We start from the raw sequence: 10,777 nt of genomic DNA, 5'->3' as shown, positions 1-10,777 counted from the left end.
AGTGTATTTCAGTCAGCAGGAGGTTTATACCTTCATTTATTATTTTCTTTAAACAAAAATGAAAATATCAGGTTTAAAGAAATTAAAAAAAAAATGGAAACATTGCTGTGAAATTACCAGACAGCCCATCTTTCTTATGGCTTGTGGAGCACAAGAAGAAAATGGAAATCAGTCAGTGAAACATTAATTTCTACAACTAGGACTGAAATAGTAATTTCCTAAACTACTGCTGATGTTCCAGAGAACTAAGAAAACCATGTACACGTTTTTCCTTAAGTAGTAAGGTAGTTAGAGCAGAATAACTCCCTTTTCCTTGTGACTAGTTTCCTTTATTTTTCATGCATTACGTGGAAATGAACACAACTAGGATAAGAAAATTAAAAAACCCAAATTCATCAGTGAAAGACAGAAACATTGAAATAGTATCTGTGATATTTAGGTGATATTTCCCAGATTAAAAATGCAAACAAAAATGTTAGGCAAAAATATTTTCATCTAAAAAGGAAAAACTCTGTATGGATTACTGTGTATAGTTTTTTTAGTATTCATTAAGTTTAGCACTACATGCTCAAAAGTCAACTAAGACAGAATATATTATGTCTCTAAGGGGAAAAAATGTTGGTTTTTCATGTGATGCGATTTCCTGTTCAGTATTTGAAACTCATGTTTGACTTGCAAATGTGTAACTAGACATGAGATTCAGTTTTTTGTTCTTGAAAATGAATTATGAATTTAACAATTTAAAAATAATTATGTCTCTATAAATGCTTTTAAATTCTGTATTTGTCATCACTGCTTATTAGATAGATACACAAAGTTAAATTTCCAAGTTTAATTTAGAGATTTTTTCATTTAAATACTTTGATTTTTAAAATACTGACTTAATAATCTGTCTTTCATTAGGCCTTTATAAGTACTGATATTAAAAAATATTTTACAGTGGAAGTGGTGGGGAAGGAATAATTCTTAATCCATGCAGTACAAAGTTTTGCATTTGGTCTACAATATACTGTTCTTGTAAAATGGAAAGAAGCTAATTCCATATTGGTCTTATATTGTATTTTATTTGTGCTTTATTGCGTTAATTTCATATCACATGTTGGGAAATGGCAGTAAAATAAAACATTTTTCTCATACCCATTCTAGGAGAAAAAAAGTAATTTGCAACAAAAAAGATGATCTAGTGACAAAGGAAAAAATTGCATCTATCTTTAATGTATAGTAATTTCAACAAAAAGCTTTGCTAGCAGATACTGAAAAATTCATTAAGAATCTTGACACAACAAATAGTGGCTATTCAGTGGCTATATCAGAGGTAGGCATAAACTATCCATGAATGGCTTTTTTCTATCTACATGATACTAAATAAAAATCAGCTTTTCCAAAATAATATTAGAAATATTAGAAAAGATAATCTCGTATAAAATCTCCTGAGTAGTTGGAGATTTCAGATGCCAAGTTCTTGCTATAAACAACCTGTCTGAATCAAGCATGTTCCATCCAGTAGCATAGTTCTGACGACCCCTGAATGTGACTTACTCCCAGTGCAAAGCAATTTAATGCTTTACTGCACATAGAACAGTATATATGAATACTTGGGGGAAAAAAAAGCCCAAACAGATTAATTACTGACAGGTACATTTGAATATGACTGCTTCTAGCCCTTGTCTGTAGCCAGGCAAGATTGTTTCACCTCAGTTAAACGATAGAGACACATGGCAGGCTGCCTCTGCAAGTTCTCATTAGTCAAACCCAAAGCCTCCATTGCCCATTAGAGGAAAAGTCTCCCTATTATTTAAGGAAATGTGACAGCAATGGAGGTGAAGTTTTGGCAGGAAAGTCACCAGTGCATTACGAAGCTTTTTGCATTCTACAACTTTCACCAGCCTCTTTCCACTCTTTTATCTGACAGCTCAAACGCCTCAGGGTTGTGGTCGTGGCAAAGGTCAAGAACATAACAGCAGGACTATAAAAAGAGATTCTTTCAGGGGGAGAAGCTGCCAAACACAAACAAGTTTACTGAGCACAAGACAATGAGATGAGAACTCACATCTCAACAAATTTACCTAAGTAGTTACCATTACTTCTAAAAATACATAAAGAATCATAAAAATTATTTAGAACTTTTACATATTCTCTGAAGTCTAGTAAAACTAAGGAATATTAAAATACCTGTTTTAACATAAATATTGGAAAGCATCATTTATGTTGGGAACAATTGTAAACATGCATAAATAATAAGTAGTCTGTTCCAAACTATTAATTTAAAATATTAATAAAATATTTATTACTTATACCTAGATCACTTAATTCATATACAAATGTGTGCTTTATTAAAAACCCATTTACTTCAGCATGATGCTTAATTAAAAAAGAACCTGAAAATATGTTCTTCCTTTAATAAAGACAATGTTTACAATGTTACAGTGGTTGAGTTTAAAGCTAAGAAGTTTGCTATGTCTTTAATTATTTGCAATCAGTGGTAGTAATAAGGTGAATTTGAATTACCTGTCACAATATCCAGTAGTACTCTTATCAGGTTAAGGAACAGGTTGGGTGTCTGACTGAAAAAGTCACAAGGCAAATTCCTGTTAAAACAAAGAAGACAAAGACAGTATCTTAGCTTCCTATTCCTTCAAATATTAATTTTTACACATACACATATTCTGTGTGTGCAAGGAATAAAAGAATTTAACAAGTATGAAATAGTTTGTGCATGCACATTTATTCAAATATGAGTTTGGCAATAGATCAAAGTGTCTACTGTCAATACCTGGCTCCTATTATAATGCACACATCACATAAAATCATACTCAAAAGCAAGTCATCCATTAAAAATTGTTAGGCTCAAACACCAATGATTTTAGATATATGTGTAGTTATATCAACATTTTGCATTCTTCAGATTGTATATTAAAACATATGATTCAAGCAAGAGTGGACTGAGCTCAGACGGATAGTTTTTCTTTTTAAACTGGTTTTATAGGAATAACTTTTTCAACTGGTCCCCAGCCATATAGATACCTACTAAATATATTGCTGGATGAGACAAGTAACATCATATTTAGAGACCTGTGATTCTTCTGATTTTCATTTTTAGATTTCATACATCTATTCAAAACTGGGTGAGATGTCTACATTGGAAAGCTTGGATGAAAAATTATGTATGTTCTCTTAAACATATATCTGTATTGTTCTGTATTGTTATGACTGCTAGTTAAGGAGACCATCTAAGGAAGTATATTCCATTATTCTATCTTTATTTATTGTGCATTCAGAAAAAAATACTAATAATTGTAAAGTATTAATAATTAATTTAAATTTGAAATGTTGTCATAAGCGGTTTCAGGAAAAATAGCTGATTTTGCAGAGAGAAATTTAATTAATTTATCTTGAACTTTATTAGTAAGAATTGATTTCTACTGCATTGCCTGGCAAATTTGTTATCTTAATTTTATATGTATACACTTCAGTATCTGTACAATCTAAATGGAACTTTTGGAAAAGTTAAAAACAATTTAACCAGAGTGACCATTACTGTTAGAATTTGCTGAAAAAATGTTTATCAACAAATTAGGTGCCCTGGAATCTACAATTACTGATAGCAATATGCAGATTGATTAGTCCTATTCAGTTGTAAAACTTCTTACAAATGCATGTTGCTTTCAGTGCCTTTATCTTATCTGCAATACCTTAAGAGAATTTTTTCACCTCTTTACTTCTTTTGTAGAGCTGATCCTTTCTAAGAAGTATACTTGAAAAAAACACATTTATAGCACATGCTCAGAAATTCCTGAAAATGTATTTCAGGTATTTCAATATTCTAAAATTAAAAAATTGTTCATGTACCTTGTTTATCCTTGAGTATCATTAATCTATTTTCACAGTGCACATTTTATGCTGAGTAGACTAAAATGTGTTTAAAAAAAGGACAGATTAGACAGATTATAAATGTTTATATTTTTTAGTGTTTGCACATATACATTCAGATATTCATATATTTCTTAAAAAGATTTTACTTCACCAAATATGTCACATAACACACCTTCTTATATTATATAGGCAAGATCCTTACTTCTATGCCAAGAAATATTTTGGGAATATTCCACACTAATAAAAGCAGGAAATTCTCCTGCAGATATCATATATTACACACATTTCTGTATCTATGAATAGCTCTACCTTTATTTTTCTATCTATCTTTGTATATGTGAAAACATAGGTATGCATATAACTAACTTCAACAGGATGTGGAAGAAGCAAGGGAGTACTATCCCTCTCCTTTTCCTGTCATCATTAACATGGCTTTGTCTGGCACACTGTTTCCTCGTCTGCAGTATACGCACACTTACCCCACTCACTGAAAGTACTGTTACACACTTTGGAAATGTCTGAAGCTGCTCTCTTTGGACCCTGCTACTTACTTATTTAGATTAAGATAATATGCCCTAGTCATTCTTTTATGTGATCAGTGGGGAATAGGTAGCATGCAGTATCACTGACACAAGAATTTGAATATTTCCCCTTAAATCTTGGGTTACCAGAAGACAAGAAAACAATGGACAAGACAATTATTTTCAAAGGTAGTCAGCAAGATGGAAACAATGCCAAGCAAAATACTAAGAAGCAAGGAAGGTTCTCTTGGGAAAAGAATGTGCTGGAAAAGGCAGCAAGGAGAAGAGCTGTCGTGGAACCTGATCCCCTCAATGGAGGTACAGAGGAAAAGAGAAACAAAAGATTTACACAGAGAAAGCAGTGAGACTGGTGTACTGAGCAGCCTTCAGAAGAAAAAGGAAATACAGCACTGGCAGAAAAGTAAAGGTTTACAAAAACTGTTTTAAAGAAAGTTTTGATAAGTCGTACCTAAAGCGTTACAGATTGAAGAAAAAAGTGTTGGATAATTATCTAAGGCTGTAATAACAATGTTCAGAGTAACCAAATACAACCAGAGGTAAAAATAAAAGACATAACATATTAAATAGAAAGTATTTCTATCTCTAGAATAATTTGCATTATTCAAAATCAAGGAAGTAAAGAAGGTTCCATTTTTTGCCAAAGAAGATTTCACACACGGAATTTCTTAAAACACTTAACTTGTTGATAAACTGTAAAAACACTGGAAGAAAAGGCACAAAATCCTACACAAGGTAACCTGCTCATGTTGTTCATATTAAACCAGATATAAAATTAGTTGAAAAATTTTAAATGTGCTTATAAATATTTCAATCATAACCTTTTTTTGCCCCATACAGATCAATTCATGTCTTCAAATAGGTAATGCATGGTTATTGCCAAGACTCTTGAAAAATATTTTCCTAGGTTGCAACACAAAGAAAAGAGATATGCAACTGTGATCAATGGCTAAAAAATCAACTTCTCAGTTATCTGGTTCAAGAACCAGTGCACAACTGATTTGCAGCTAGCCTTTTAACAATAGAAGTATAATCTGATAATAGGGATGTAAGTCACCCTTACTCACACCGACTGTTGTGACAGATTTGCTTGAGACCAGAAGCCACACCCATACCTGTCCCATTTTGCTTCATCTACTCAATACTACAGAATTATTCAGCCTCTTTCAATGCATACCGTAGCCTAACATTGAACAATTAGGCCTAGTGTTTGAAAAAAATGCCTTTAGAAAACTGGAGGTGCAAAACATAAGCATAATCTAGAATTTCTATGTATATCACCAGTTCAGTAAAAATACCTAAATTGTGTGTTATAGGCACTTAGAGAATTGTTACAAGATTTATATAAATTATATCCAAAGCAGTCATATGGTCCAATATTTACCTGGTGGGTTGACCTCATATTGCTGCCAGGTGATCACCCAGATGGTCTCTTACTCTCCTTTCTCAACAGGGCATGGGGAAAAATTAAGATGGAAAAGCTCATAAGTCGATGAAAAGATTGACAGCTCACTTATCCATTACCATCATGGGAAAAACAGACTGGATTTGGGGAAAATTGATTTGATGTATTGTCAATTACAATATGATGGTGACAAACAAGGGCAAAAGGCTAAAATACCTTCAGTCCTCCATTCTGCTTTTCCACAGGCTCAACTTCACTCTGTCATTCCCAACTCCTCTACCCGCTCCATGTCCCCAAGCAGTGCAAGGGGAAGGCAAATGAGCAGTCAGTCCACAACAGCTCCCCTCTTCCTCTCCATCCTCCTTATACTTTTTCTCTGCTCTGGCAGGGGGTCGTCCTTAGGCTGCAGCATGTATATCTGTTCCATCATGTCCTTCAGGCTGCTGGGAATCTCTGCTCTGCCACCTGAAGCAATTCCTGTCCCTCCTTCACTGACCTTGGTGTTTGCAGGATAGTTTCTCATGTATTTTTGCTGCTTTCCACTGTCCATGTGGCATTTTGCCCTTTCTTAAATCTGTTTTCTCAAAGGTGCCTCCACCTCTGGGGCAGGCACAGCTGTGCCCTGTGGGGCTGCATTGGAGCTGGCTGGATCCGTCTGTGTCTGGCCTGGGGCAGCCCCTGCCTCTCTTCACGAGGGCCACTGCAGACCCCACTGCCAGCACCAGTCATGGTCAGTCATGGTCATGCCCTAAAATATTATCTTTCTTGTTTAGCTCATGTCACCAAAGATAGATCTTACACACTGGAAACTGCAGAGTGAGGTGGGAATTGCAACCAGATTTCAAAAAAGTTGCATCCTTGTGCTGCATAAAGTAAATGTAAGTATTTTTCCTGTCTAAAGAACTTTAATATGTCAAAAAGTGTGGAACCTTTGCTTCTCACCTTGCTGCACAATTAACTTCTCTCTACTTTTATAATTTCTTTCACACTTAATATACCAAATTTCCCATTGTTCCTTTACAGCTGATTTTCTGATTTCACATATTTGAGGAGCTGAAACAGCAGTATACAGGATAAAACTGAGTAAAAAAGCATTAATTGAGTTCAGGCATTAGTAACACAGATAGTGTCTCTCATCTGAGGCTTCCTCAAGTATCTTGTCTACAATTACTTCCATACTAGGAAAACATTTTCCAACAAAAGTGTTAAAGTCAGTAGAAAGGCAATTTTAATTTCAAAAGCATCTTTTCCATTTTTCACTGAATTTGCAAAGAATTCTTCCTTCATATTTCCCCAAACTCCATATTCAATGCAGTTTTCCATACTGCCAGCCTGCTTTGTCTCAACTTCAGTTAATTTTTTCATGACTACCTCCATCGCAAATGCAAGAAGAACTGGACTCCACATCTTGAAGATAACCATTTCTGATATCTTATATTAGTGATACAATGAATTATCCTTCTCAATAGATCCATCAGAAGTAAAATTATAAAAATGACAAATAAAATTCCTGCAAACCTCATCAGTCCCAGTGAAGGGAAAACATACCTAAAACTGTAAAACTAAGAATTTATTACTTAATTTCTATTTGAGCATTACTATGCCATAGAGAAGCATTTACAGTTGGTAGAGCAGTATGATTTCAAGGACAAAAGGTGTTTCTTTTATAAAAAAAAAAAAATAAACCTAGTCAGAAGTATTTACAATATTATGCTTTTGCGATTAATACCGAAAGCATGACTAACTGTAATACATACTGCAGAAAAGGATTAATTCAAACTTATAATTCAGTTAGGAAATATCATTTAGATCAAAATTAAAACTTAAAGAATAAATCATCATTAAAGTGACAACAAGTAATAAGATATAGTGAGGTAATTCTCCAGTGATTTTAACATGTCTGATACAATTCAATAAAAAATAAGCCTCAATTATCAGAAGAACTACTATTCGTGGTGAAACTTTGACCCTATTTGAAGAAGTTTTACTACAATTTTTGGAATAAATTAAAGATGACAGAATCATAAAATACATAAGTTCTGGCAATTTGTTAGAGGAACCACAATTTTTTATAATTGTCAAATCTTTAACTATATTTGTGGCAATATCATCAATCATAAAGATTCAGTTTGGTATATTTACAAATGAATAGTACCTGTTATCACAGTTATTTTCCATTTTCTGCTAGCTGCTAAAAATTAATTTCAGATAAGGTTGTATGAAGTGTGTATAACAATATATAAACCAAGATGAAATCTAACTTTGATGAATTCAAGGTATTCCAGGAAGTCACATAACAGTCTGCCTAACAGGACTTCATTCCATAACTAGGAATAAGATCTTTCTCGCTTTTTTTTTAAAAATAAAAACGTAATTTTATTTTTGAAAAACATAAATAAAAACTAAAACTGAAACAAAAATATCCCTGAAAATATAATTCTAGGGTTAAGGGAAACTGAATAGATTCTGTGTTTGAAAAATACTGTAGTAAAAAGTACTTTATCTGTGGGAAAAAAAGCCAGTGGGCTGGATTAATCTTTCTTCATGGATAAATATGGGAGATACCAAGAACATCATGTTGAGTAAGCTTCATTATCTAATAAACCATGGCTGCATGTTCTGAACACTTTTTTTATGATACATGCAGTATCCACCTGCAAGAGGGAGTTAACTCACAAAACTGTTCTTAATATCAGCTAAGCAGCCGTTCATATTTCAGTTTCAAAGGTCTGAACCTTACGGACAAGCATACTAGAAGGTTGTGATAACAGATGAAATTTAAGCTTTATGATGATATTATTCAAATTTTATGATGATGTGTCTCAGGGAACAAAAACAACAAAAATTTGTGCATGTGTATACATTGAGAAAGGTTATTGTCCTCTTTCATGTCCTCTTGTAACTATGTTGTAAAATGTCAAAAGTGCTAAAAGAGGTCAGAAAGAGGTCTTGAAGGTATGAAGAAGCATAACTAGCATTCTCATTCACATGAATTCTAAAATGAATTTAAAGCATCTCAATTTCAAGGTTCAAAGAATAGAGGAGACAATTTCAAGAAATCAAAACAAAAAGTAGTAAAGAGGTAAACTGCATAACTTTTACTCTCTCTCAGGTAATGTATTCTGCTGTCACATTATAAGAAAGATATTTCATCTTCAGGTAAAGTTGTATGGTCAGCTTATTGTCACATTGCTTTTTTATTCTTACACATCTGAATATAAGATTGGGAAGAATGACTGAAGAATAACATTTCTCACACAGGAAAGTGGACGAAATATAGGCCTTCCTCCCCTGATTTCATTGTTAGAATTTGAAAGACATAGAGCAGAACAATGGACTGTCATTTTTGCAAAAATCATAGTTCAAAAACAGTCTAAGCAAATGGCAAGAAACCTGGTAGTCTTAAAAAGATGAGAGAGATTACTTCTGGCTGAAGATTCCAAAGTGGGTGATCAGGCTCACGATAGTTAGCACAGTTCTTTTTTGAACTATGTGTAAAAAAAGGCATCCTTTTCTTTGATGCAATGCTCTAACAATAGAATAACTAAAATATTGACGATTTTAAATAATAGGAATTTATTAAAATCATCAGAGAACTCCCCAATGTTTCACTAATATCAGTGACCTCAAAGGAAGTCATAACTCGTATGTACCCACTCAAATATTCATGATTATGCAGTGATCTTATTTAATAATTTGCACAATAGAGACTAGATAGTCTCTCCCTAGAGGTTTAAAATACAAGGGTAAGGATCTGACCTGGTGAGGGGAACCAGTGTCTCATAAAACCCTGGAGTAACTGTACAGGTCTGTGGGGATGGACTCAGGGTGAAGCTGGGTCAGGACGTCAGCCCACAGGTTGGACTGAAATGAAACACTTTTTTCACAACTACAGATAAAATTACACTTGAACTTTTGGTAAGCCCAACTAAGATAGGCTGGAAAAGAAAGAAGCAAGGAAAAAAATACAAAAAATTAAAATTAAAGGGGTTCAGTAACAAGATAGAGTAGCCAAAGAAAAGGCAAGGACTGGAAATTATACCAAGACAAGAAAAGAACCTCTGTGGAAGGCAAAGGAATGAGCTGTAAAACCAGAGGGCTGGTGACTGACAAATTAGTTTTTTCTGCATATAGAGCATTTCAAATATGATGAGAGTTCTCAGTGGTTTGAAAGCTTTGTTTTTGCATGAGTGCTTGGTAACCACTGAAGTAAGCTGCACAACCCCAGTATTTTGGATGCTCCTGTCTGCACTATGTGGGAAAACAGTGTGCTCTGCTGGAGTGGGTTTTTCAGTTAATTTTAATCTGAAAGTAATCTTGCTTTGACTTGGCAGTCAAAACCAAACACAATAAATGAGAAGGTTCAGGAGGGTTGTTGCATTACTATTCCAAACTAAAATGCTAATGAAGATTGATCTTCTGTCGGATATAAATGTGGGGAAAACCAGAACTAGTACTAGACAAACGTTCTCATTAACATAACTTTTCCCTGCATTTCTGTTGTAGGGCAGTCCCTAGAGAAACTATGGACTCAGTTCATCTTCTAAGAGCATGGAATTTCCTCACTGTATTCAAATATTGGGAACACATACTGGCTCAAGGTCATGAATTTTGGAGGGCATAATAAAACAAAGCATATTCAAAATCAGCACTACTTAATGTCTTATCACATACCATAAAACTAGATCATTTAAGTTCAGAATGAGATGAATGCAAAGGGACATCAATTATCTCAAATACATTAAAGAAGAAATAATTGATTAACCAGATAGAAAAGTTGCAAAATTGACACAACAAACACAGTAATTTTAAAATAAGCTAAGCTAAACTATCCACCTAATGAGATATATTTCCTACTCTTTCTAATCTCCACTTTTGCTACTATTCAGTTTAATGTCACCAGTGTATTACTTATGAATATGCCATTATAAGCAGCATACACAGCTCTACTGCCAGATAA

At 33.8% G+C, this 10,777-nt stretch overlaps 1 protein-coding gene across 5 annotated transcripts in view; it reads right to left on the bottom strand.

Moving 5' to 3' along the window:
• Positions 1 to 10,777, bottom strand: part of MGAT4C (MGAT4 family member C) — a 338,762-nt gene that overhangs the window by 176,864 nt on the left and 151,121 nt on the right. For all 5 annotated transcript variants that reach the window (XM_017743945.1, XM_017743946.1, XM_017743948.1 and 2 more), the window contains exon 3: positions 2,509 to 2,588. The gene's annotated coding sequence lies outside the window, so the exon portion shown is untranslated. The remainder of the gene's footprint in view (positions 1 to 2,508; positions 2,589 to 10,777) is intronic.

Source organism: Corvus brachyrhynchos, unplaced genomic scaffold (genome assembly GCF_000691975.1).
Source record: "Corvus brachyrhynchos isolate BGI_N302 unplaced genomic scaffold, ASM69197v1 scaffold9, whole genome shotgun sequence".
NCBI lineage: Eukaryota > Metazoa > Chordata > Aves > Passeriformes > Corvidae > Corvus > Corvus brachyrhynchos.
This window is presented reverse-complemented; position numbering and strand designations above follow the sequence as displayed.